Raw genomic sequence first — 27,944 nt, 5'->3', positions numbered from 1 at the left:
TGTCATTACCTTTCCTGAATTATTTTTGCTAATTAGCTTGCTCCTATCCCTTCCATCCCCATGAGCAGAGTGAGCTTTCTTTGTCTAGGAAACCCATATAATTACTTATAACAAGATATTAAAAATCATATGGAAGGGGAGGAAATTGCCTAAGGTGGTTAGACCAGTTCTAAGCACATCATAGGCACTATGTAAGTACTTGTTATTAAATGATTGAATGTATCAATGAATGACTTAACCAATGATGTGAATGCCATCACAGATTTATCTGATTGAATCTCCACTCCTAAACCAGCCAAGTAACCATAACAATAAAAAATAATCAGGCAAGAGAAATAAATAAAGAGTATTCAAATAGGAAAAGAGGAAGTCAAATTGTCTCTGTTTGCAGATGACATGATTATATATTTATAAAGCCCCATCATCTTAGCCCAAAATCTCCTTAAGCTGATAAGCAACTTCAGCAAAGTCTCAGGATACAAAATCAATGTGCAAAAATCAGTAGCATTCCTATACACCAATAATAGACAAACAGAGAGCCAAATCATAAGTGAACTCCCATTCACAATTGCCAGAAAGAGAATAAAATACATAGGAATACAACTTACAAGGGATGTGAAGGACCTCTTCCAGGACAACTACAAACCACTGATCAAAGAAGTAAGAGAAAACACAAACAAATGGAAAAACATTCCATGTTCATAAAAGAAAGAATCAATATCACAAAAATGGCCATACTCTCCAAACTATAGATTCAATGCTATTCCCATCAAGCTATCATTTACTTGCTTCAAGAATTATAAACAAACTACCTTAAATTTCATATGGACACAAAAAAGAGCCCACATAGCCAAGACAAACCTAAGCAAAAAAAACAAACCTGGAAGAATCATGCTACCTGACTTCAAACTATACTATAAGGCTACAATAACTAAAACAGCATGGTACTGGTGCCCAAACAGGTATATAGACCAATGGAACAGAACAGAGGTCTCAGACATAACACCACACACCTTCAACCATCTGATCTGTGAAAAATCTGACAAAAACAAGCAGTGGAGAAAGGATCTCCTATTTAATAAATGGTGTTGGGGAAACTGCCTAGCCACATGCAGAAAATGCAAACTGGACCCATTCCTTACACCTTATACAAAAATTAACTCAAGATGGATTAAAGACTTAAACGTAAGACCTAAAAACATAAAAACCCTAGAAGAAAACCCAGGCAATACCATTCAAGATAAAGGTATGGGCAGGGACTTTATGACTGAAACACCAAACTATGGCAACAAAAGTCGAAATTTACTAATTGGATCTAATTAAACTAAAGAGCTTCTGCACAGCAAAAGAAACTATCATCAGAGTGAACAGGCAACCTACAGAATGGGAGAATATTTTTGCAATCTATCCATTTGACAAAGGGTTAATATCCAGAATCTACAAGGAACTTAAACAAATTTTCATGAAAAAAACAATCCCATCGAAAAGAGGGAGAAGGATATGAACAGCTCTTTTTCAAATATATGAAAAAGAGCTCATCATCACTGGTCACACTGGTCATTAGAGAAATGAAAATCAAAACCACAATGAGATACCATCTCACACCAGTTAGAATGGCAATCATTAAAAAGTCAGGAAACAACAGATGCTGAAGAGGATGTGGAGAAATAGGAATGCTGTTACACTGTTGGTGGGAATTTAAATTAGTTCAACCACTGTGGAAGACAGTGTGGCGATTCCTCAAGGATCTAGAACTGGCAATACTATTTGATCCAGCAATCCCATTACTAGGTATATACCCAAAGGATTATAAATCATTCTACCGCAAAGACACATGCACATGAATGTTTATTCCAGCTCTAGTCGTAATAGCAAAGACTTGGAACCAACCAAAATGGTCATCAATGATAGACTGGATAAAGAAAATGTGGCGCATATACGCCATTGAACACCATGCAGACATAAGAAAGGATGAGTTCATGTTCCTTGTAGGGACATGGATGAAGCTGGAAACCATCATTCTCAGCAAACTAACACAGGGACAGAAAACCAAAGACTGCAAATTCTTACTCATAAGTGGGAGCTGAAAAATGAGAACTCATGTCCTTTGCAAGGAAGGACACGGATGAAACTGGAAACCATCATTCTTACCAAACTAACACAGGAAGAGAAAACCAAACACTGCATGTTCTCACTCATAAATGCAAGCTGAACAGTGAGAACAAATGGACACAGGGAGGGGAATATCACACACGAGGGCCTGTTGGGGGTGGGGGACTGGGGGAGGGATAGCATTAGGAGAAATACCTAATGTAGATGATGGGTTGATGGGTGCAGCAGACCATCATGGCATGTGTATACCTATGTACACACCTATGTAACAAACCTGCGTGTTCTGCACATGTATCCCAGAACTTAAAGTGTAATAAAAAAAATCATCATTTTTATATTTTCTCTGAAAATAAAAAACAAATTTCTTGGTAAATCAATCTAGTTTGAATTTGAAAAATAATTAACACCTCAAACTTTCTCCTTCCCATAGACCCAGTTTGGGGTTTTGACATTTGCAACTCTCCTAGGGAAGAATAAAATTCTGGCCCAATGGTTATATCCGTACTGAAGTTTCAAGCTAGAAGCTGGTTAATTCTAGACATGGTCTACAATCCATAATTAATAGATCCTAGTTATCATGAATATATCTGATTAGCCAACAATACTTTAAATGCTTTAGTGGGAAGAGCTAATTTTTGTCTACTTTTTGACTACTAAACTAAATATGCATCATAATAATTTGTATATCATTAATAGTTAAAAGCTTTCCTAATTATACAGTTAAAACACAGAATGATAGCTTTTTATACTTTACATTTTTGCTTTCTACATTTTCTAGGAAAAATCTAACATTAACAGAATATTTGGACTTCACATTTGCCAGTGAAATAGTCATTGTATCGATAATGAAATAGTCTCCTGAAGTTCTGTTTCTACTTGTATATTTAAATTCTCAACAAGAAAGTACACAAATCCTTGATGAAATTTACATAAGTTCCACAAAATGTAAATTTCTTTCAAGAAACTTTAATAATTTCTTTATAACTAGAAATGTAAAAGGATGCATGATAAGAGTTACAAATTAAACAAAAGACAAACCTAAAAATGGTAGGAAATTTAGTGCTAAAAATGCTTCTATTTAAAGGTGCTAATCTTCTTGCATGTATGTCTAAATAAATAGAAGATGTTTCCAAGTTTTTATGATGGATTTCACTTAAGTTTTTGTTTTGAAAAAAAACAAAAAAGGAAATATCCTAAGCTTTCAGGAAGTAAAAAAAGAGTTTAGGCTCATAAAAAAAGTCTTTGTAGTCCTGCTTAATGTTCATGCCATCAGTTAAATTAGATGTGACAGGACCAGTAAGTCTGGAGATTTTCACTACTAGTGTGATTGCCTTGAAGTATTCTGTCTCCTTCGAATCTCTTTGGCTCCATTTCCCAAGGAAGTTGACTCCATGTTAATCCTGTTGACTCTTTCACATTGGTTTTAAATAGTCTGTGTCCAGCCCTAGGGAAGGGAATGCTCTCTGAAAACTGCTAGTCCATTTAGCCACCCAGCCATCATCCTTTTCCTAAGAAAGAATGCTAATTACAACAAGAGATTGCTTATATCTTAACACCACCGTGAGAGTTGAAAGAGTCAATTACTTATTTCACAATTGTGTATGAGGTTAAAGAGTATGACCTCTCAAAGGTCTTTAAACTGAGAATTGTCACATGCAAAGAAGAAATGGTTTGAAATGTGGATGAAGCAAGGCAACATATTTTCAACACCCATAACACAATCACACTTTTAAGCAAGCTGGTGTTTAGTTAAATTATAGGGATCTAAACCCCTTATCATATGCATTTGATACTCAGGATTTAATTGGTTGATCTTGAACATACTTTTTTATCTAATTTTTAAAATAACTTTATAATAACATCTCAATTATTTGCCATGCAATTACATACAGGTCAAGACTTAAAACCTTTCCCTGTTTTTGCTTCAATGGTGAAAATATTGGTATTGACTTGTATGTACTCTTCATTATTCATACAACTTTTACAGTTGATGTTTTGTTTAAATAGAAAAACCATTTAAATTAAGTCCTGAAAGAAATAAACATTGTAAATGCATAAGATTAAAATAAATTACTATTTTTAAAAGTACATAAGTTTTATTAATAACCTAGGTCAGAACTTTAGATGATGAATGACAACAGACTACAGTTTAGTAGGAAAGAATTGCTTTTCAAAGGCAGAGCTCTTTTTTGAGATATATTCAGCTAGTATGAAAACTGTATACTTTAAAGCAGCACTCTTATATTACTTACAATTTAAATAAATCTAATTTTCATATTATTACCCTGATCACTATTCAATTAAATGTTTTCCCCACTTAGACTTCCAGTATATATATATGAAATAATTAGAGTAAGATAAAATTATTACTATGTAAAATACTAACATGTTTATAGTGCTCTCATCAAGTTTACAGATCATTGATAAAGCATCTGGTTTCTAACCAATTTCTACTCAAGATCATTATGTTTCTCATCTTTAATTGTTTTGTTTTCTAACCTAATGAAATAGAGTGAAAAAAAAATTCTCTTGGGATATATTCACAGAAGGCCTTTTAGTAAACAGTAATAATAGCAAGTTAGACTAAACTATTTGTAGGGAAAGGTAAAAGCTGATATTCCTTCCCAGGAGCTAGTTTTAAGCTAGGGAGCAATTTGAGATACCATTGGTACATTCCAGAACTCCCCTTGGTCTTAATTAGAACAATTGAAAGAAACTGTTAATTTTGATCAGCTGGTGAAAAGCCCTGCTGTTGCAGTCAGTCATTTCTATAAAGTTCAACTTTCAAGTTCATAAGCAAAAAGGTTAGATTAAAGGATTTTTTCCTCCCAGTAAATCATTAGCACAAATGCATCATTTCAAAATTAATACTTTAAGATTGAGCTGTATTTTAAGGTTATAGAGTTATTAGTTTAAAATGTGACACACGACGTATGAGTAATTCATTTCACAGTGGGTTGCATATTTTTAGTTTCCATATTTAGAGCTAAATCGAATATTTTAATTTGTGGAAAATCTTTTGGAAATATATACGGGTATTCATACTACGTATCTATATAATAATCACAAATAGTGTTTTAGGGAAAAGGTAATGGAGGGAGGCCAGACAATGTGTTAGAAAAGGCGACAGTGAAAGGGGCAAATAAAGTAGGAATGTGGTGGGTGAGATGCTTTCAACAGCTTTTCTGTTTGTAACACAAAACCAAACCATGAGGCAGTGGGAAGAGAAAGCTAGCTAAGAGGGGACACAGTTACCCGCAACACAAGATTTCTCATTGACTGTCGCATACAGCAGAGCGAGTGTAAATATACTTACCTCAGAGATCTGGGACTGATGATGGATAAATTCCATTTCTGGTATTGTTGATTTGCTTCTCCCGCCTATGTGGATATTGATTACTTTTGCTAGACTGATAATCTCCAGGTGTGTGTACCTGATGGTACATACGACATTCTCTTTTGAGATTCAGGAGGACAACATTGAAACTTCCCTGTGTATTTTGTGCTTTCTGTCATATTTTTTCTGTAGGATTAATAATATGCATATTGTATTAATACAGTAGTACTTGTATGTTTACACACAAATACATAAATATAGTAGTGCCCAATGTAAAAGATTTGGAAGACTACTGATCTATATAATGATTATGTTTCAATATCGGCAAAGTCCCTTCAAGCCAAACATTTATGATTCTAAGTATGTGATGGTGTGACTCTACATGTTTGTATTCAGAATATTTAAATAGTTTTATATTTGCATCACATGGAGGGATTGCTTTCTATTTGCTGTTTAGTAACGTCAATTAAATACAATTTGTACTCATATACCTTCACTATCTTGCTGGCAATTTGGGTGCATAACTCATTTCAACCTTTGAGCACTATGATTCTTGTTTAATCACTATTGAGAAGGAATGTTTCCTAAGGGGCTACCGGCATAGCTTCATTTGCATACTTAACTCAGAAACTGTAGAACATTAGGGCAGTAGTTAAAAATCCATTAGCATCTCTATAAGCATCCCTAAATGGGAGTAAGGGGGAGACAACATAAAAAGCAGCAGCTGCTGGATGAATCCACTTACAAAGGCTGAGCAGAACCAGAGGCTTCATACCAGAAGAAAGTGTGCAAAATGACTCAACTCTAATCTGCAGTACCAAGGACTGTACCCATGGAAGCCAGCTCCAAACTGTGCTTTAACCAATATGCATACTTCATTTTCTCAGTCAGAGTTATACTAGTATAACTGTAAGAATAGACTGTCTCCTCTCTGTTCCCTGATATGGTTTGGCTGTGTCACCACCCAAATCTCATCTCAAATTTCAATCCTTGTAATCCCCACCTGTCGAGTGCGGGATTTGGTGAGAGATGATTGGATCCTGAGTGTGTTTTCCCTCATACTGTTCTCCCGGTAGTGAGTTCCCACGAGATCTGATGGTTTTGTAAAGCAGTTTCCACAGCTCTTGCAAGCTGTCGCTCACCTGCCTCCATATAAAATGTGCTTCTTCCACTGCTGCCATGATTTTGGAGTTTCCGGAGACCTCCAAAACCGTGAGTCAATTAAACCTCTCTACTTTATAAATTACCCAGCCTCGGGTATGTCTTCATAGCTGTGTGAAAATGTACTAAAACGTTCTGAAGCTGAGACTTAGAACATAGGCTTTTGTATGTAGTAAATTAATGACATTTTGGGATGGTCGGTTCACAGTTTCTCTGGTCTTAAGGAAGTAGCTGCTAAAGTATGTGTAACACATTTTGCTTTCTAGTGGATAAAAAGATTTAAACCATAGCAACGAGGATAATCTGGGAGATTATTTGATAATGCTAGGTCCTAAATCATATCCCCAGATTTTGAGATCCCTGTCAAAAGACAGGGATCTGTCTTTTGAAAAACCAACTCAGAAAATTTGCATGCAATTATCCAAAAAGCACTAAAAAAAAAATTCTTTTCTCCAATTCCTTATTCGAAACCTTTAGAAAGAGATATATTTTGCAATTCTGAAATTTAGAAAGATAGATTATGCATATACCACATATTTCATAATATAGCCAGCATATTCTAGGAGAGCATACCAATATCAATCAGCGTTCAGTTGAGAAAAAAGAAATCTCAGCTAAGTAAAAGAAGCCAGATACAGAAAGTCAAATACCACATGATCACATTTATATGTGGAATCTAAACTGGTCAATGGTGGTTGCTAGGGAGAGGGGAAGGGAGAAATGGAGAGCTGTGTCAAAGGGTACAATATTTCACTTATGCAAAACAAATAAATTCTGGGGATCTAATGTGCAGCATGCCGAGTGCGATGGTTTGAGTGTTTCTCCTCCAAAATTCAGGTATAGAAATTCAATGGCCTGTGTCATAGTATGAAGAGGTGGAGTCCTTAAAGGTGATTAGGCCATGAGGGTTTCTCTCATGAGACCCTTATAAAAAAGACTTCACACGCTGTTTGGCCCTCTTGCCATTCTGCCTTCCATCATGTAAGGATACACCATTTTTGTCCTTCCAGGAATGCAGCAAAAAAGTGCCATGTTGGAAGCACAGAGAAGCCCTCAACAAACAACGGAATCAGCTGGCACATGTATCTTGGACTTTCCACTCTGCAATTATGAGAAATAAATTTCTGTTCTTTATAAATTATCCTGTCTTGGGTATTTTGTTAGAATGGCACAAATAAACCAAGGGACTATAGCTAACAATACTATATTGTATGCTTACAATTTGCTAAGAGGATAGATCTTAAATATTTTCACTGCACAAAAATAAAAAAGAAAGACAATAGTAACTATGTGAGGTGATGGATATGTTCATTAACTTAATTGTGGTGATCATTTTACAATCTATGCAGATATGAAAACATCAAATTATATACCTTAAATGTGTACAATTTCTATTTGCTGCTTATACCTCAAGAAAGCTGAAAAAAGAAATCTCACTAAAGAAAATTTAACATAGATTAGTTACACAGATGTTGGAGATATAAAAGCATAAAGAAGAATGCATTGAGAAACTCAGAGAAAATAATAGCAAGAAGATTTATCAGAATATAAAATATTGGAAAAGAGCACTGCTCCACTGAAGCTATGATGCTCATTCTAGATGTACCAAAAGTACCTGAAAATGAAAATGAGCAGTTAAAATGTTTCCGTTAAGAAAATTAACAAATATAAAGAAGCAAGTCCTTATTCCCTCCTCCTGCCTGATTTTTGTGCCACGTACTGGTACCAATATGACGGGAAACCAGTTGGCATAGGAGAAATGTAGTTTGGATAAGTTTAAGCCCCAGGTTTTCAGAGCCAATATGGAGGAATGGATCAGAATTACTAGACAACAGCTTACCAACAGGTTAATATGTCCATAACAAAAATAACAAATATTGACCCTAAGTAGGAATAGTAAACAAATAGTTTATATCTGTTCAGTTGAGGGTTTGCAGTCAAGTGAGTTTCCTGCAAACTTAAAAGAATTAGAGCTTTTGGGATTTTGAAGTTATGAATAAACTGGTAAGAACTTATACTGTGCTATCTTAGAAGAAAACACGTAATATGCTCTCTTAGTATTCTTGAAACATTTTCTCTTTGCAAGCATTTTGCATGAATCACTGTGGACATAGAGAGATAGACTTCTCTGAGAATAAGCACATGGAGATCTGATCTGTCCTCCTCCTCTTGAGTGCAAGATTGCCTGCAGAAAGATGAGTTACCTTCTGCTCTTTCAGATCATAAATAGAACCTGCACAGGCCCCTTCTACATGGGAAGGCCTGTCCAAGGTTACCTTTACCTGTGACCGGGATTTAGTAGTGCAAACCCATGTAGCAAAGAGATTAAAAGCTACGTTTTCCAATTTGATCTTTAGCAGTCATAAAGATAATACTTTGGCTTTTTTTTTTTTAAATAATTGAAGGTAGAAAAGAGTGGTACAAATATTTGGAGTGCCCTAGAATAACTTATTGTTTAAGATAATAATGTGAATTTTAAAATTCATGAATAGAAAAGGAACTTTTGAAAATATTGTCTACTTCTGAATGGCATCAGCCTATACTGTCTTGGAACATGATTGATCCTTGGGAGATGTATGCAATAATGCTCTGTCCTGTAAGTAAAGCAGTTAAAGCATGAGGTGTGTTGAAATCCAATCTAGTTGGTCCTTACTCACTCCGGATTTTCTTTCAAAACCTGGAGCACAAAAAGCTCTTTTCATCTTCTCTTACATTTAGCATATGGTGTTATAATCAGCATTTATTGTGTTGCTGAAATCCTGAGATAATTTCTAGAGTAAATGACTCACACTTGAGAAATGTGCAAATGGAACAGCAGAAAGGATCCAGGATGAGGCCCTAACCTGCAAGCAGGGTAAAATTTAATGCAAGAACATTTAGAAGGACTTGGGTGGCAGTGAAAATCTGAAAGCAAAGGAAGGTGATTAGAAACTAAAGGCACGGGGGGAAAGTAATGCCTTTGGGAAGAGGAGCTTGATCTTTTATTTGACAGTCCTTTGGACTCTGAAGGAAAATCTGTTTATATTAACCTTGCACCTTTGACCAGATTTAGCCATTCACCATGTTTGCTAAAATTCTATTTATAAAGCTCCCTAAACCCCGAGCTTAAAAACTGTGCATGTATTTGGCCAGCCAAGGTGGGTGTCTTGGGTTAACTGAAGGAGTGATGAATAATAAAGTAGTATAAGTTTTCATATCTATATTCCTTTTCTGATGCCTGTGAAAAGTAACATCTTTTTGGAGTCTTGACCTTGGGTTTCCAGGTTATGACCAGAAGTACAATGAGTACTAACATACAACAAAATTGACTGTAATAGGTGGGATAAAAGCACAGACCAGTGAAGGAATGAAGATCAACAATTAAATTTTCCTATGCTAGAAGATGCTGACATAAGAACCAGGTGGGGTACATGCTTGTTTTCCAATTAATGAAATAAATTCCATAAAACCTGAGACTGCTAAATGCAAAAGCACATTCTGAGTTTCCCAAAATCCTTGGACATGTGCATATATATATATATATTTTTTTTTTTTTTTTTTTTTTTGAGTTGGAGTTTCTCTCTTGTTGCTCAGGCTGGAGTGCAATGGTGCGGTCTCGGCTCACTGCAACCTTCGCTTCCTGGGTTCAAGTGATTTTTCTGCTTCAGCTTCCCCAGTAGTTGGAATTATAGGCACCCACCACCACGCCCTTCTAATTTTTGTATTTTTAGGAGAGATGGGGTTTCACTATGTTGGCCAGGCTGGTCGCGAACTCCTGACCTCAGGTGATCCACCTGCCTCAGCCTCCCAAAATGCTGGGATTACAGGTGTGAACCACCACCCCCGGTCCTCCACAGATATTGTTAAGGAGTGCAGATACAGTGTATTGACAGGATTTTGCTCGATCCATAGGCGATTTAAGAAACTTGAAGCTACTTTCTAATTACCAGGAAGACATTCTCCAATTCAAATAGATCCATCTGCAACCCAAGAAAAGAAGACAAAATTGAATAAAGGAGAAATTAAACAGTAATACAAGGAGACTAGAGAGGCAGAGTTGGGGGAAAGAAAATATTTCCGGAGAGTCCATATCCAAAGTGAACCAGAGCATATCCCTGAGTACTCCCTCCTCTTCTTGAGTTCCCTCATTTTTAAGTTTATTATCAAGTAATTGTCTGTTCACACCTCTCTTTACTATCCTTTTGTTATAACCCAAAGAAAATTCAGTTTCAGAACCACGGCAAGGAGGCAGAAATCTACTCATAATTAAAGAGTATCATGGTTAATGCCTATTTTTATGTTTGAAATAAATATCATCAAAAATACATAATTTTAAATTTAATGCAATCTGTCTATTTATTTAAAGCTCCTCAAGCCACTTAGAAGTCGAAACGTTTATTATGTTATTGATGAATAAGAATTTCTCACTTGATCGTAAACTTACATCTGTTCCTATTTCTTCTATAAGTAGCATTGTCAGTGTCCTTGCTTCTTCAGAAATAAAAAGAAAGATAAATGAATATAGGCCTTGAATCCAGAGAGTTGAAATATATACTAGAAAGATAAAAACAGCAGTGTTGTTAGCTATTTGATTCAAAGTTATTGGGACAACATTCTTCTGTCAGTGTATAAATTCAAGAGTCACATTTGTATGATAAGGGTGGAAAAATATTGCACAAATTATTTTGTATGTGTACATAACATCATTGCCTGCTATGGCTATCTATGTAGGAGTTGGGATAGCTGCTTTCCTAGGGAGGAAAGAGATGTTCAAACATCTTATTTTCTCGATACCTCATAAATATGTATAAATACGTATCAATCAAAACTTTTTAAAAGTAATAAAAAATAAGTGAAAGTCTTTATTTCTGAAAAAATCACTACAGCAACAAGATAACGAATTGTGCTCTTGCTAAACAATCTGCCTCAAGTTTCCTGTATATCTCATTCCTACAAAAAAAGAAAAAAAAAGTAGAAGGAAAAAAAAATGAGTTGTTCTATTCCTTACCATTATTTTCTGCTAAAGTAAACTGAATGCTAATTGGTTGGAATTTTGAATAGCTAATGCTGGTTAGATATTTTGAAAATCTAATACTAGCTAGATTATTTGAAAATCTAGTACTACTTAGGTATTTTGAATATCTAATATTTAAAATGGTGAGTAGGACACACATATCACAGACAAATCTTTCTTAGTGATTAGACTCATCTAGAAAATTAGAAAATTATGCAGGCCTTTGTATATTTTTCTTGAAAAACTCATTTACTTTACTGTCTTCTTGTACTCTACGCTATTGCCAAACTGTGTCACATGATGTACTTCTACTGCTTTTTTTTGCACCTACATGCTTTGTGACATTCTGTCTAAAAAATTCTTTCTTCGAATCTTCACATGGCTAATGTATCCATGTGATCTAGCTCCAAAAGTTTCTTCTATCTCCTACATCTTTTTCCTTCCTCATGGTGTGTTATAATAACCTGTGCTTCTTTATGTATAGTATCATAGTATCTTTTGTGCTTTAAATTCATCACTCCAACAAGAAAAAACTGGACAAAAGGAAAATTAATGACTTTTCTTGCTTCTACCAATGAGATGACATTATGAGGCAAATTGCCAACTCCAAATCTGGAGAGACAGGCTGATACAGAGAGACACAGTTGATATGCTTGTTTACAGCATAAGTTGTTGAAGCCATATTCTGGTAGAAACATTGAAACGGTCATTGTGACAAACTGTTGGAGTCCAAAGGTGTGTTTGTGTAGACTAACATGACAGTGTAACACTTCTTTGGCCTAAAGATTTAGGGGAGTCATCATGTTTTCATAGGTTTTTACCTCTAGGAATAACTTCTCCCCCTACAAGTTCTCATGGAGAAAATTTGAAAAGATGCCCTCATGATTGTGGCAGAGGGTGGAAGGAGTAATCATAAAATATACTCATGACCTTCTCCATAGAAAAGGCCTATATTCTAGGAGAAACGACTTTACCAAAGTCTTATGCCATTTGGGAAAGGACATTCCTCTTGCCATTAGAGCCACTTGTTGCCTTGCTATCCCACCAAAGGAGTAAATAAACAAATATCGAACAACAACAACAAATACTCAAAAAGGATTGATGAATTAAGGAAATAGATTGGGGACACTGCAATAAGAGAAGGAGAAAAATAAGTTGTATCACTAAAAATACACTTGTGAGTGTCACAGCCTCAAAATACGAGGTCACCAAAGATAGTAATATTCAACTGAAAAATTATAAAACTCTCTCTGTTCTTCACATATTATCTGCATGAACAATGCTTGAGTTTGACAGGGTATTAGAGATAAAATAGCTGCAAAATATAAATACTTTCTGAAGAAGAACACACAGGGAAGCTCGAACTCAAAAGAAAAGACAAAAATAAAGGACCTAGAGGATTTTGAAGCTTCTGGCACCTATAGCTAGGATAAACATTAAACACATCCAAGTCTTGGCCCATACATCCTCACTAAACATCTCTTCATGCCCCTTATGATGTGATGCATATGTCCAATTTTCAACCAAAAGTGAAAAAACATGCCAAAGGCAAGTAAGTAAAAGCAGTCTAAATAGATAGAGTAATAATCAGTAATGGACTCAGACATAAATGATCAAATTATTATATAGGAAATTTAAAATAACTATGATGAATACAAGCTATTTCCTATCCAAAATGCTTGAGACCAGAAGTGTTTTAGAATTTTTCACACTTTGAAATATTTGCATTATACATAATGAAATGTCTTGGGGAATGGGACCCAAGTCTAAACATGAAATTAATTTATGTTTCATATACACATTGCCTGAAGATAATTTTATTTGATATTTTACATAACTTTGTACATGAAAGAAAGTTTTGATGCCTTTTGGCTGTGATCCATTATGAATAATTTTGGGTCTTGGGATTAGGATTGGAACTGTATGTTAAGGGTCTAATGAAAATAACTAGACAGCAAGTAAGAAGGTTACTCAATGTAAGCAGATACATGGAGACACTATGAAAACATCAAGAGGAAACACGAGAAATCAAACACTGCAACAGAAATGAAGAATGTCTTTAGACTCAACAATTACCTGACACAGCTGAGGAAGAAATGTATAAACAAAAGAAACCTCTTAACTGAAAAACAAACATAAAAAAAGGAAAAAAACAAAAACAGAACAGAACATGTAACCACTGCAGGATAATTTCAAAAGATATAACAGTGACATAACTGGAAGGCCTGAAATAAAAAAGTCAAAAGAAATATTTGAATAAATAAAGATGAAAACTTTGCCAACATAATAACAGACTTCAAGACCCTTCCATGATCCAGAAAGTTTGGAGAACACCGAGAGTGGGATACACACCAAAACAAACAAACCAACCAACCCCACCACCAACAGCAATTATAACAACTACAACAACATCAAACATACACTTATCTATCCCATAAGAACTGAAGAAAGCCAAAGACAGAAAAATCTGGATTAAAGCCCTTGGGCTAGGAGTGTGGGAAAGAAATGACTTGTCTAAAGTGGAACAAGAATACAAATTAGAGTGAACTTCTTATCAGAAACCATCAAACAAAAAGAGACTAGAATGTCAAAGAAAGTCACTGCCAACAGAGACTTCTGTATCCAATAAAATTCTGCTTCAAAAGTGAAGGCAAAAGAAGTAATTCATTGTCAGCATACCTCTTGCAAAAGAAATGTTAAAAGATGTTTTTCTGGCTGGGTGTGGTGGCTCACACCTGTAATCCTAGCACTTTGGGAGGCTGAGGTGGGCAGATCACAAGGTCAAGAGATCGAGACCATCCTGGCCAACATGGTGAAACCCCGTCTCTACTAAAAATATAAAAATTAGCTGGGCGTGGTGCCATGCACCTGTGGTCCCAGCAACTCCAGAGGCTGAGGCGGAAGAATCGCTTGAACCCAGGAGGTGGAGTTTGCAGTGAGCTGAGATTGTGCCACTGACCTCCAGCCTGGCAACAGGGCAAGACTCTGTCTCACAAAAAAAAAAAAAAAAAGATGTTTTTCTGGCAGAAGCAAAATAATATAGATCAGAAGCTTGGATCCACATTAAAAAATAAAAATAAATAAATAAATGAAAGCGAACTACAATATATTACTTTTCTTATTCTTACCTAATCTAAAATATAACTTCTTGTAGTCGTAATAGTAATATTTTAGTTTATCATAGTATATGAATAAGTAGAAAGAATGCCACATGCAATGTCACAAGGAATAGGAGAGAAGAATTGAGAAAACTGTTATAAGATACATGTACTGTGCATGAAGTGGCATAGTGTTAATTAAGATGGACTTAGATTAGTTAACAATGCACAGTGTAAACTCTAGGAAAACTGCTAATTTTTTTTAAAAGAAGTATAACTGAAAAAGTAAGTGAGCTGATCAACTTGAATGCCATAAAATTTTCAATTAAAACCAGAAAAGGAAGAGAAGGGAATAGCAAGGACAAAGAAGAAACACAACAAATAGAAAAAATTTAAAAAGATGCTAAATACTCGTCCAACTATATCACTTTAAAATGTAAATTGTCTAAATAACCAATTAAAATATGATTGTCAGAGTGTATACAAAAATCAATGCCCAGCTGTATGTTGTCTGCTGTGAAGATCATATTGGGCCATGGCATAAAAATATCTCTTTGAAAAATGTGTTTGCTCTCTCCTTTTGTGACCTAGTAAAAATGTGGAGAGATCAATTAATGGGAAATGACATGCGTACCTTTAAATTTATTGTATTACTTTTCTTAGGAATTGCTTTGATTGCGGTTATTTATTTCAAGAATATCAGTAGAGACCCACAGTATCTAAAATGTGTGCTGTGGTGAAAACAAAGCAAATCTCTAGTTATTTTCTGTTCATAAAGATTTGGTCATTAAATTATGTACTTTTTGTCAATGGTAGTGATGAAAGGACATTAGCTTTCTGATAAAAAAAATAAATAAAATGTTATTTGCTTGGTTTAAACTTCATAGTTGATTTCTTAAGTGTCCTCAAATGTATACTTCTTTTGGCACTCCTGGATTTTGACAGCTCCTAGATATGTGCCCATCTTGATAAACTGCCTACAAGTTAACAGTTAAAAGTGAAATCTTACAATATCTTCATTTCAAAGTTCTGTCATAGTGGGACAGTCACCCACAAGTTTGACTAAATTACAGAGTGCACCTAAGAAAATCTACTCAATCTAGGTTAGATACATTAGATAATGTCTGTTTCTTACTACGCAATTCCTCCTGTTCCCAAGTCCTTATAGAATGATAGCCATCTTTTGGTCATTAATCATTTTCACATTCAACACTCTATGTCTTAACCATAAAATCAAACATTGGCAATCATATTATTTGTAGAAGGCATCTTGTATTGCTTTGCTTGTTTTGATGCTTGTTTGCTTGTTGGCTAGCACCAAGAGTTTCTCTGAGCTCTTTCTATTAACACTTGCTTCTGGACTGGATTATCTCCTATAATGTAAGACAATTACTAAAAATGCTTTTTTTTTTTTTTGGATAACAGAGAAGGTGTAAACTATTTAACAAAGAATGGTGGGAGGATAGCTAATATTAAATAAATTGTGTAATAAGCTTTGAGTGTTTATTGGAAAAACAATCATTATTTTCTACCCTTTTTGTTTTTTAATCTTTACTTTTTCTTAGAATATTCTATTGAAATGTATTTATTTTTGGAGACATGCTATGAAAGAAGGATTATTAAGTAGATCAATTGCTTTCCAGCAATAAAAGCAACACCATGACCGTTTAGATTTTCTCTACCACTGATATTTAAGCAGCAGAGCCTTCTAGAGGAGTATTATAACTCAGTTAACTGGATCAATTTCCATGGAAATTTCAAGTGTTCGCAAATAAACTAACTGTATTTTTACTAGCGTATGTAAAAATTTACTTTTCTTAGCTACTACTATGTGTATTCACAGCACAGTACTAATAATGACCTGAGTCCATAAGACAATGGAGTTTCTTAAATATCTCTCTTTAGCTAGACTAAAAAAAGTATCATCTTCTGAATTGCAATACTAATTTGAATTTAATTTCTTTATCAAGCACAGTAATTTTATATAAACCCAGCCTAGTAAGTCACTGGAAATTGATATTCTGCCCTGCAATTAAGTAATAAAGAAAAAATTCATATTCAACAGCAGGTCACAGGCCTATAGGAGGTAAATAATATGAACCTCCGATCACTAACAGGCAACATAGGGGGTAACATTAAAGGCGAATTCTTTTGAACTGACAGGTGACAGAGAAGGTTAGAAATATAGATTTATTTTGTATTTGTGTTTACATTATATTCCAAAGGAGAATGAAAAAAGTCATTGCACATGTAATGAAATTAGTTATCTGAAATCAGAGAACTTGACATATCTACTGTTTAAGACAGGACGACTATAATGTAACAAAAATGGTGAAAAAATGTTATATCAATTAAATGTTTTCTCAAGTGGTGATTTAAAAATAGAATATATCATATTTGTATAGAATAAATTATCTAGTATTTTTTCCAGTAAAGAAGCTGTTTTGTTGTCAAAGCTAATTTATATTTCCAGAATAGAAAAATTAAAATCTTATTTGCATAATATTTAGGCAACATAAGCTTTTTGAAACATTTCCATAAGAACATTCTTGTAACATAAGCATGTAGAGAAGTAGAAGGCAGTGAGGGAAAAACAGGAATCTTATATGTGGTCTAAAAGGCACTTCCATTTCCCACTTTTCCCCCTAATAAATAAAGACAGGATGAACAGCTAAAATTACTAATTGGTTTACTGATCAGTTGTACTTTGTTCGATTGATTTGCAATTAATTCTGGTTTGTGGTGCGCTGAAGAAGAAGGTTGACGCCAACCTTTGAGGCAGCTGATACTTAATACCCTGCTGGAGTCTGCAGAGCAGGGGATTGATATTCGGTTTGGAGAGAGATCCTAGAGCCTTTCATGAAGTATTGCTCTGCTCCATGATCTGTCTAGGGAGGCTGAGCCCATATTATTTGTTTCAAGAAATAGTAAAATGTAGTCTTCAGTTTGAGTTTTAATCTCGCATAATTATAATGAAAACAAGACATACAAACAAAATTTGGAAGTATCAGTCCTTTCAGTTCTTCATTTTCTTATTTTCTTTTCCTCCTATTTGTGCCCCAAACTCCACAGTCATGTAGTCACACACATGCTCATGAGTGCTCATGAATCTATGCATGCGTGCGCATGTGCACACACACACACACACACACACACCTTTCCATTTGGCTAAGGATTCTTTGATAATCTTATTTAACCTATTTCTGCTGAGAGAAAGGATTCATTAAAACTTAAATATTAACTTTTCTAGGTTAATTTCAAATCTAATATCCATATACTATATCAGACAATCAATGGGTTAAGTGTGGAGGGTAAAAATATTTTCTTCGTCTTGATGACATTATGTGTTTGCTGACTATTAGTCTCCGTTTACTCCCCTCACTAAGAAAATTGTGAGTTTCATGCCTTCTGTTCTTAAGTGATTTTTTTCTGTCTATATCCAATTCTTTATAGAACATTATATATTGTTATTTATCCACTGTATTTTCCTAATCAGAATTATAGTAATGCTAATATTATAAAACTATATGACCTCATTTAATAAAAATTGAAACTATTCTTAATATTTTTTTGGCTCTAAAATCTAAATTCCTTTTTTTTTCTTTCAGACAGTGTCTTGCTGTGTCACCAGGCTAGAGTGCAGTGGTGCAATCTCGGTTCACTGCAACCTCTGCCTCCTGGGTTCAAGCAATTCTTCCGCCTCAGCCTCCCGAGTAGCTGGGACCAGAGGCACATGCCACCATACCCAGCTAATTTTTGCATTTTTAGTAGAGACAGGGTTTTACCATGTTGGCCAGGATGGTCTCAATCTCTTGACCTCCTGATCCACCCACCTCGGCCTCCCAAAATGCTGGGATTACAGGCGTGAGCCACTGCACATGGCAATTCCTTTTACATAAATATAGAATGTAAAATATCACAAAAATATTTTTAAACCTTATATTTATGTGTTCCTGCCCTTCTATGATGGTAAGATGTGTCTCACACTCACTACTGTTTCTCTGAAGCACGTGAGCACAATTTTCTCCTACTGATACCTGAATAATCACTTTATCAGGACTGCATTAGGGTGCAATTAACAGAAACCATGATAAAATTAGTGTTTGCTTGTTTGTTTTTCTTACCCTACATGAAGGGGATGGGAGTTAGGCAAGCCACAGCTGATACCACTATTTATTAACCAAGTTCTTTCTTCCATACTTTGCCATCCTTAGGGAATGACTAATTTTCATGGTTGATAATCATCTGTTGCACCTCCTGACATCATCTGTTTCACTTTCCCGACAGGAGAATAGGAGGAGAAAATAAGGCAAAAATCAATGGCAGCCAAATCTGGACCATTTAGTGACTTATGCTCATTGATTAGGACTGCATCACCTGGGTACATTAAATTTCAAGAAATTCCGAGAGATAAATATGTTGAATAGGGTGCCTTGACACATCAATAAAAATGGAATTCTCTAGTTAAGGAAAAAATGAGAATTCATATTGAATTTAATGTTTACTTATTAAATTTAATATTTATTAATATTGAATGCACATTAAATTTGATATCCAATTTAAGACTCTAAAGTTACATTTCCTTTATCTTCTTTTTATTGACTAAATGAATGAATTTAATCATTCAGGAATTCATTACAAATTTATTCAGCATCTACATGGCATTCTATTGCCAATCAAAATGCCAAGTGTTAAAAATACAAACGAAAACAATATTAGTTTGCTTCATTAATTAAAATTTTCATTTTAGTTTTTGTGGGTGCATTGCAGGTGTATAAAATGTTAGTTTTCTAACATCAAAGTGCATAAAGTTTATGGGGAAGTTGGTCATGGAAACAGGTGATTGGAATGAGTCTGATAAAGGCCATAATCAGAGTATATATTTTGGATTCAGGATGTCTACACCCAGGTTCAAAATATAAGACATGTATATAAAAACCTCATACAACTCAAATATATACATTAAAAGTTTCCAAATTTATAGAATATAAAGAGACCGGAGATCATCTATGCAACTTCTTGCTTTTCTAACACACAGCCTCAAAGTGTAAGGTAGACTAAAAAATGTTTTAAAAAGTCTTACCTCATAGGTTAGTATTTCATAAATTAAAATGTAACTGACTAATAAATTGTTGTGACTTTAAAAAAAGTCACGGAAGGCCTAAATTAATAGATTACATAATCAAATATAGGTTGGTGCAAGAATAATTGAGGTTTTTACCATTGCCTTTGATGGCAAAATATTTGATAATATATTTTTTAGTAGATCTTGGAGTTTAGAAAACAAGCTTCTTTATTTTATTGTATTGTGTTTATTTGTTACAGCTTCTGATATTCAATGGACTCCTTTTATTTAGATTTTAAAAAGTGATTAATTAGAGAACACTTTTTTCCCAAAAGCATATAATCTTTCTTTAGATTATCAGAGACCAGATCCTAGGCCATGAGTTTTCTTTCATCAAGGGAGTCCCTTCTTCTGGTCATAGTTAGAAACTCCCTTAAATTCAGTTCTAAATTCTGATTTTGGACAACCATCTTAATTCAATCTTGTTTTTAGACTGTCTAATGGAGAAAATAGTATTTACAATTCCAGCTGTTTATATTAATTTCTGAGTATCGATATTTAGAGGTATTGATTAGTCATGCTCATTATTTAATTACATTCAAAATCCTTAGAAACTGAAATGCCTGTGAGATCAGAAAGAACAACAACTGAATGCTTTCGAATGAAGGTGGAATCATTCTAAATAAAATTACGGAAATCAAGTGCATGCAAAGTTTCTCAATTTATTTCTGCTTTATGAATGGTCCACTCTCACCTAAATATATTAATAATAAATTAGACCACGTACTCTACTTTGTCAGGTGAAAATGGATAGACATGAAATTTGGGGCCCATATTATAACAAGAAAAATGCAAACTATGCCAAGATGAGATGAGCTCTTTCAGATGACTTGTAAAGGCTGATTCAAGAACTCTGGGTGCCTAGCAATGTCTTCACACCAATGCAGGACAATGTGAATGCCTTGCAAGCATTGCTCCCATCCAGCCAAGTTTGTTGTTGCTGTTTTTTGTTTACTTGGTTGAATATGGCTGACACACAGCACAGAGGCTGGTATTCAAACTTATGCCTATTTCACTTATCAATTAATTCAAGAAAGCTAGCATTACAATTGGCTTACATTTTTTCAATGATGTTCTTCTTTTCTTTTGTTTTCCTCTATCTTTCATGACGTCCTATGATTGAAAATAATGCACTCGCCAGAGATTTTTAACACACACTTAATACACACTTAGCAATACAATAATCTTTTCTTATCTTTTGAATTTAGATATTACTCGGTTTTCTGTATACTTTGTTCCTTGTAGTAAAACAAAAAGCCTTAAGTAATTTGTGGAGTTTAAGTATAACATAACTTCTTTTTCTCCCACGTTATTTCAGGAAATTCATCGTGCTACAAAACAAATTTTCGTGACTAAAACAAAGAATGTATTCTGATTACCCCCATGTAAGTTTCACCTGGCACTGAAAACAGCGCCATCCCCACTTGGTACACTTTATACAAGAGACATCTGTTTACATTACTATAGTTCTAAGATGAGTTTTGATTTTCAACAATCTTAATCTTGAGTCTTACTCTTGTATAATTTATTAGCACCCAATAAAGGGGGCTCTTTTTCTAAATGGGCATCTGTTTTGTTTTCGTTTTTGTTTTTGTTTTCATTAAGAATGTGATGGCATGCATGGATATAAAACCAAGAAAAACAGAATATGGCTAATGATTTGTTCAGACTTAGCAGAGCTCATAAATTAGATGCTTGATTTGCGATATTGAAGAACAGTGATAAGAAAATGCAAATCAGACTGTGTGTTACTCTAGAGTGTGCTTTTCACAACTGTAGTGATCGTGTTTCTGCTACTGCATGAGTTTCCAGCTCTGTTTTAAATCAGCTACTGAAGGACACTGTAGTCTTCATAGAGCATTCCCATGAGAATGGTGAGAGGGTTTCTTGACTCCAAGGTAAGAAAGCTATCTGTCACTTTATCCAATTGAGCTCTCTTAACTGATGTCGAGTCTGCTTACATAAGGAGACTTTTGCACCCATACTCAGTGGAAGCTTGTGTGGCTAGCAAAGACATGAGGCAAGATGGAGTTGGGGAGGGGAATAGCTTTGCTAAACAAGTAAAATTATCCCTTTTACTTGTCAAAAAGATGGCTTTTTATCCCATCCATTCATTGTAATGCTTAGTTGTATGACATTGATTTGAAGAACAGGATTCCTTATGGGACAATTCCTAGCTTATGTCATAATTTAGTCAGCATGTCACATTATTTATGTGTCATGAAGCAAGAACCCAGATAGTAGGTCTTAGAAATCTATAGATTTACTGTCTGATAAAGAGGAAACTTGGTATTCTAATATGTGAACTGCAAAAATCAATCATTTACAATTAAGTTAGTCATGGTCCAAGCACTGTAATCAGTGGGGAGGATGAAATATATTTCTAAGTTCAAGGAGAAATAATGATCATACCACATGACAATGATGAACAAACAAGGCCCCAAAATGGAGACACCCACCTTTGGATGGAAGAGGGGATAAAGAGGAGACAGGGAGGGGAGTGATGAGAGAGAGGGAAGAGAGAGCGGGGAGGGAGAGGACACGGTAGTCTCCATAGAGCTATGGTGGAGGGAGAGAATCATAGACATGCAAGAGTTGAATTAAATTTTGAAAAACAGTGGAAACTGCAGAAATGAATCATTTCTTTATTTTCTGTATTTTTCTTTGTTTTTAATATTGGATCCTTTTCAAAGATACTGTTTCAAAAAATAGATGTGGTACTTTAAGACAGCATCATCTGCATAAGCCATACTACAGATCTATGACTGCCTATAAACTTTGCTAACAAATGTCGTGCTTTTACAAACCACTTGAAAGGAAGAGGAAAAACTTGAGCAGGAAAGCACTGACATAAATGTATTCTTAATGAAGGAGTCTTACGAGAAATGTAGCTATTTAGCACTGAAATGCCACTATTGGCATAGTGACAACATCATGAATTTCAGGTCAAGAAGCAGGTAAAGAGGACATGGGCAAGCCATGATATCCTCCACCTTTATAGATTGGAAAAAGAGTAAGTTTCATGCAGGGATTGGAAAGAAGGGGTGGGAAGAATAACTCAAACTGAAAGAAGAGGGAAATTGATGAAGCTGTTAATAAATTAAACATTAGTAAGGCCAATGGCCAAATGACATACAGTAGAATGTGCATTGTGACTGACAAAATGCTGGAGTCCAGTATGCAGATGGTAAACAGTGAGTGTCCCAGATCTTCCAAATGATTGTGCTACTCTTAGGAATTCCCAGGAGTATTCTCTCTTTTTTTTTTTTTTTTTTTTTGAGATGGAGTCTTGCTGTGTCCCCCAGGCTGGAATGCAGTGGAGCTATCTAGGCTGACTGTAATCTCCACCTCCTGGGTTCAAGCAATTCTCCTGTCTTAGCCTCCCGAGTAGCTCGGACTTCAGGGGCGTGACACCACATCCAGCTAATTTTTTTGAAATTTTAGTAGAGACGGGGTTTCACGGTGTTAGCCAGGATGGTCTCAAACTCCTACCTTGTGATCTGCCCACCTTGACCTCCCAAAGTGCTAAAATTACAGACGTGAGTCACCACGCCTAGCCAATTATTTTTAAATCCATCAATTAAGTGGATAAACTTGGAGCAGCAGGGTCATTAGGATCCTGTTCCAAATATAAAGTCCCCCGTTCTGGAACTCACCCCCCGCGCCCCACCCCCACACCACACACACACCCTGCTTTAGCCAACTTTTGTTGTATTTTAAATTTGTCATATAATCTTTAAATTTAAGACTTAATGCCAGATTTATCTTCTGCCTGAAATGCTTTAATCTCCTCCACTCTTCTACAAGTGTCCAACTCCTACGGATTCTACAGACCTCAATTATTTTATCTTAAATTACACAATTGATGCTTGTCTTCTCTGTGAGTGTACAGACTGTGCCTTGCCAAAGACCTAACACTTATCACCGTGTCTTGCACATAGATTTGTAATAAATATTAGTTAAATAAATACATAAAGAATATTCCTCGAATTCTCATCCTTCTTTTCAAATCAATTAATATAATTTTACCTACATCATTTTCTCCTAAAGCAGAAGAGATGTCTTTCCTGCTGTTTAAATATAATTCCTCTACAGGAATTCTAGACAGCACTTCCTTAAACCCCTTACACAAAACCAGTTTTCATCAATTATCCTTTCCTACTCAGGTATACTCGAGTTATTCCTACCTCTCTAGGTAGGTTTTTGTAAAAAATTTATCTTAAATGTAGTCTGCTTATTACAAATTTCCAAAATGCAAATCAAAACAAAATAGACTTCACCACTGTATGTTTTCTCAAATTATCATGATCCTATGGTTGCTTTCAAGCATATAACATTATAGGATCAAATTGAGGACCAAATTAAATTACTCAAATTGCATTTATTCAAATAGTTTGAAAAAAAGAGAGAAGCAGAGAGAAAGAGATAGGGTAGGTTTACACCCTTAGAAAAAGGTGTAGTGGGATGAAATCATTACACTGTTATAATTCTGTTAGTCAATGTTCATATTCAAGATAAATGAAACTAAGTACAGAAGCAAGTAGCTCGTGAGACATTTTAGACAAATATACAGTAAAATATATGTGTGCCAATAATAGATAGGGAGATATATAAGAACCAATTTAAGCAATAAACTTTCACGTGTCCATCGGCCTTCCACATTGACAGTGCAGATGTGAGGACTGCAGTTGAGGGCAAGCAAAGGTGATCGGAAGATGAAACTTTCTTGTAGCCAGACACACTTGCTTTATTGGAGAGATGCAAGGCTACTATAGTCTATTTTCCCACTTCAGCACCACTCCTCAAGCTGCTTCTGTCTGAAAGCTCTGTCTCTGGGACAGAAATGTACCTAAACCGCTACATTTCTTATAAGCCTGCTTCCACCCCTGGAAGAATCTATCTAACTGCATTTCAAATTCCTGGTCAAGTTGTCTGTCTCTAAGGATATACGCTTTTGACATTCTAGGCGCTATTATAGTAGAAGTATTTCCTCTATTTTATTAAATAGAAAATATTTTAATGCAGAAAATTTCCCTATCATACGTTTTATACCTGTGATATGTTTCCAGATAGTTTGAAGTATTGTGAATCTGCCTTCTGAAAGCCACCTATCAAATGCTGCTTATTGTCAAGGATATCTATTTATCCAGGAAATTATTGCCAAATATTAATATTTGGGTTTTAAAGAAATTCTACTTTTATTGCAGAAGCATAAATGCAGATGCAATTCCTCATAATTCAATTTCGTATTAACATTTCCTTATTTATAAATGTATTCATATATTATAAATAATTTGCTTAATTATAAAAAATTGAAGTTATTTGTTATACTCTTTGCTAAAATAGTTATTTTATAGTTTATAGTTATTTAACTTCAGTTAAGGTAGAATTAATTACTTAAAAAGGGAATCCAAAAAAATAAGAGGAGAATCAAGGTTATTTTCCATATTTAAACATTTAATAAAGGTTCTTAAAGTGCAAGATTACTTACAAAATATCTTCTGTCTTTAGAAAAACGTCATCCAAGTATTTCATGTTTCTTTTTTATAAGTGAATACTAAGTTAATTTCAAGGAAGCTTGTGAGTTGCCAAAAAATTACACTTAGGGAATTAAAACCATAGACAGTTAATTGCATGGTTAAATGTAAGTCCTCAGAAACCTCTGAAAAGGCATGATCCTAATACTCATATAATAAATTCCTATTTTTCCAGTGTTTGCTTGTCTGCGTTTTACCAACAGCAGTTTTACAATGTTCTTACTTTTGCAGTCAATTTATAATGAATTGTTGTAAGGAAATCCCAACAAAGCACTTTGATTTCCCACATTCTAAGTTACATTCTCATTCCTGTTTTCACTGTTTTTTGCTTTCAAACAATTGGACAGAATTTTATATTTAAGGGCTTCTTGGTTTCCTTAAAAGTAATCACCTGGGGGACTTGCATCAAGATGACTGAATAGAAACAGCTCCAGAGTGCAGTTCCCAGTGAGAGACATGCAGAAGGCAACTGATCTCCACATTTCCAACCGAGGTACCAGGTTCATTTCAATGGGGCTGGTTGGACAGAGGGTGCAGCCCAAGGAGGGTGAACTGAGGCAGGGTGGGGTGCTGCCCCACCCGGAAAGTGCAATCGACTGGAGGATTGGGGACATTACCCCCTCAGCATTCCAGTTCAGATACTGCACTTCTCCCATGCTCTTTGCAACCCACAGTTCAGGAGAACATTGCCAGGCTGAAAAGCACTGTGAGTTTCCAACACAGATCTAAGTGACAGCTCTGGTTGACCTGGCACTGAGAATTGTCAGCACAAAACTGGGAGGAAGTTTTGACTAGCACTGAGAGTGCCTGCAGGATGGATCTACCCACCCCTGAGAAAGAGGGAGAGCTGAAAGCAGGGAGACAGGTGATACAGCTTGGCAGTTCCCACTCAAACAAAGAACAGCAAACCAAAGCCCTCTTTCTTGAGAGTTTTGCAGCCAGCACGTCAGTTTGAGCTCGACCTGGGACGATTGAGCTCTGTGGGGGGAAGAGCATCAATCATTGTGACAGTGGGTCTAATCTCACCTGTGTAAACCAAAGCCAGAGAAGAAGCCTACACAGCAGCTGGGCTGAGTCCAAGGCAGCCCAGCAGTGCCTCCGCAGGCAGATAAGGGACAGACTGCCTCCTCAAGCAGCTCCCTGACCCCTGTATAACAAAAAATAAATAAATAAATAAATAAATAATAAAAAAATAAAAATAAAAGCCTCATACAGCAGAGAAGGTTAGAAGGAAAACTAAAAAACAAAAAGAAATAGATAAAACATCAACAGAAAGGATGTCCACTCAGAGACCCCATCTGAAATCACCAACTTCAAAGATTAAAGGTAGATAAACCCAGAAAGATGGGAAGAAACCAGCACAAAAGGGATGAAATCATCAAAGGCCAGAACGCTTCTCCTCCTCCAAGGGATCACACCTCCTCACCAGCAAGGAATAAAACAGGATGGAGAATTAGTTTGATGAATTGACAGAAGCATGCTTCAGAAGGTGGATAATAACAAACTTCTCTGAGCTAAAGAAACATGTTCTAACCCAATGCAAAGAGACTAAAAACCTTGCAAAAAGATTAGACAAAATGCTAACTGGAACATAAATGACTTGGAGCTGAAAAAATGCAGCACGAGAACTTCATGAAGCATACACAAGTTTTAATAGCCAAATTGATCAAGCAGAAGAAAGGATATCAGAAGGCAAGATTAGAGAAAAAAGAGTGAAAAAAAATGAACAAAACCTTCAAGAAATATGAAATTATGTGAAAAGACCTAATCTACACTTGATTGGTGTACCTGAATGTGTCAGGGAGAATGAATACAAGCTGGAAAACACTCTAAAGGATATTATCCAGGAGAACTTCCCCAACCTAGCAAGGCAGGCCAACATTCAAATCCGGGAAATACAGAGAACATCGCAGAGATATTCCTCAAGAAGAGCAACCCCAAGGCACATAATCATCAGATTCACCGGGGTTGAAACAAAGGAGAAAATGCTAAGGTCAGCCAGAGAGAAAGGTCGGGTCACCCACAAAGGGAAGCCCATACGACTCACAGCAGATCTCTTGGCAGAAACCCTTCAAGCCAGAAGAGAGTGGGGGCCATTATTCAACATCCTTAAAGAAAAGAACTTTCAACCCAGAATCTCATATCCAGCCAAACTAAGCATCATAAGTGAAGGAGAAATAAATTCATTTACAGAAAAGCAAATGCTGAGAGATTTCATCACCACTAGGCCTGCCTTACAAGAGCTCCTGAAGGAAGCATTAAACATGGAAAGGAATAACCAATACCAGCCACTGCAAAAAGGTACCAAATGATAAAGACCAACAATGCAATGAAGAAACTGCATCAACTGACAGGCAAAACAACCAGCCAGTAACAAAATGGCTGGATCAAATTCACACATAAAAATGTTAACGTTAAATGTAAATGGCCTAAATGCCCCAATCAAAAGACACAGACAGACAAACTGGATAAAAAGCCAAGACCCATATGTATGCTCTATTCAGGAGACCCATCTTAAATCAAACACACACATAGACTCGAAATAAAGGGAAGGAAGAAGATTTACCAAGCAAATGGAGAG

This window comes from Cebus imitator, unplaced genomic scaffold (genome assembly GCF_001604975.1).
Source record: "Cebus imitator isolate Cc_AM_T3 unplaced genomic scaffold, Cebus_imitator-1.0 Scaffold80, whole genome shotgun sequence".
Classification (NCBI taxonomy): domain Eukaryota; kingdom Metazoa; phylum Chordata; class Mammalia; order Primates; family Cebidae; genus Cebus; species Cebus imitator.
Note: the sequence above shows the minus strand (reverse complement) of the source record.